General features: G+C 44.7%; 1 protein-coding gene across 1 annotated transcript in view; it reads left to right on the plus strand.

The window, feature by feature from the left end:
- The window catches only part of LOC104545927 (E3 SUMO-protein ligase PIAS2), a 13,073-nt gene that overhangs the window by 992 nt on the left and 10,240 nt on the right, over positions 1-1,841 (plus strand). The window lies entirely within an intron of this gene.

Raw genomic sequence — 1,841 nt, forward strand, 5'->3', positions numbered from 1 at the left:
TCAAGCAATTCCCTGTCCTTCTTGAACTGAGGGGCCCAGAACTGGACACAATACTCCAGATATGGTCTCACCAGGGCAGAGTAGAGGGGGAGGAGAACCTCTCTTGACCTACTCACCACCCCCCTTCTGATACACCCCAGGATGCCATTGGCCTTCTTGGCTGCAAGGGCACATTGCTGGTTCATGGTCATCCTGCTGTCTACCAGGGACCCCCAGGTCCCTTTCCCTTTTGCTGCTCCCCAACAGGTCAGTCTCCAACCTATACTGGTACATGGGGTTGTTCTTCCCCAGATGCAAGACTATACACTTGCCCTTGTTGAATTTCATTAAATTTCTCCCCACCCAACTCTCCAGCCTGTCCAGGTCTCGCTGAATGGCAGCACAGCCCTCTGGAGTGTCAGCCACTCCTCCCAGTTTTGTGTCATCAGCAAAGTTGCTGACAGTGCACTCTGTTCCCTTGTCCAGGTCATTGATGAATATATCAAATAGTGCTGGTCCCAGTACTGACCCCTGGGGGACCCCACTAGATACGGGCCTCCAACTGGACTCTGTTCCATTGACCACAACTCTGACTTCTTTCCTTCAACCAGTTCACAATCCATCTCACTACCCAATCATCCAGACCACACTTCCTCAGTTTAGCTGCAACGATGCTATGGGAGACGGTGTCAAATGCATTACTGAAATCATGCACTACCCTACCATCATCTATTCACCTGGCTATGTCCTCATAAAAGGCTGTCAGGCTGGTCAGACATGACTTCCCCTTGGCGAAACTGTGCTGACTGCTCCTAATGACCCTCTTCTTTTATCCTTGATATGTCAGGAGACAGCACTAAGGATAAGGTGTTCCATCACCTTTCCAGGGATGGAGGTGAGGCTGACTGGTCTGTAGTTACCTGGGTCCTCCTCCTTGCCCTTTTTGAAGACTGCAGTGACATTTGTTTTCATCCAGTCGTCAGGCACCTCTCCTGTTGCCCACAACTTACCAAAGATGATGGAGAGTGGCCTAGCAATGACTTCTGCCAGCTCCCTCAGCACTCGTGGGTGCATCTCATCAGGACCCATGGATTTATGATCTGTGTGAGGAATGGGGAAATGCAATGTGAGGAATGGCTTGATATACAAATAATGGGCTCTTCTGATGTTGGAAGTATACGATCATTGGCTGAAAATTGCCCTAACATGGATTCACAAGCAAATTTGGAAATGAGGCTTTATTTAGTATTTTTAGATTGATGTGGATAGCTTATAGTCACATTTAATAGACTCAGCCAATTGGGACATAGAACAAACCAGTTTTTTGTGTTTGAGAAACGAGGATTCAGAAACCAAATAGGTCAGAGCTCAGTTCAGTAACAAAATATATCCATGATGTTCTGAACACATGCTTAAGTATTATTTTGAAATATAAAATGCTGTCTATGGGGTGTGTGTGTGCACATATATGCACAATGTAGTTGTTTTGAATTTCTGAGGAACTTGGTGTGTGTGTGTGTGTGTCTGCTCCACCTGGTTTCTGTTTCATGTTTGTGTGTCTTTATTTTGTGTGTATTCTGGACATAGTCATCTCTGAATGTTACAGTGTACAAGACATTCTAGCTCTTCTGAATTTGCCTCACTTAGTTGTGCTTTTTTTTTGTTTGTCCTCCTTGCTGGTTACTTTTAAAGTATTGGACAAGTCCAATTTATCTTTATTTTAGGTTGAGTTTTCTAACTTCTCAAGGCGAAAGATAGTAGAAAAGGAACATGTACATACGATGAACTCTTAATACTAAAATATTACAGCTTCCCATCACTGACAAATTGGATTCTGATATGAAAGTTGTATTTCCCCCCCC

Source organism: Mesitornis unicolor, unplaced genomic scaffold (assembly GCF_000695765.1).
Source record: "Mesitornis unicolor isolate BGI_N332 unplaced genomic scaffold, ASM69576v1 scaffold28530, whole genome shotgun sequence".
Classification (NCBI taxonomy): domain Eukaryota; kingdom Metazoa; phylum Chordata; class Aves; order Mesitornithiformes; family Mesitornithidae; genus Mesitornis; species Mesitornis unicolor.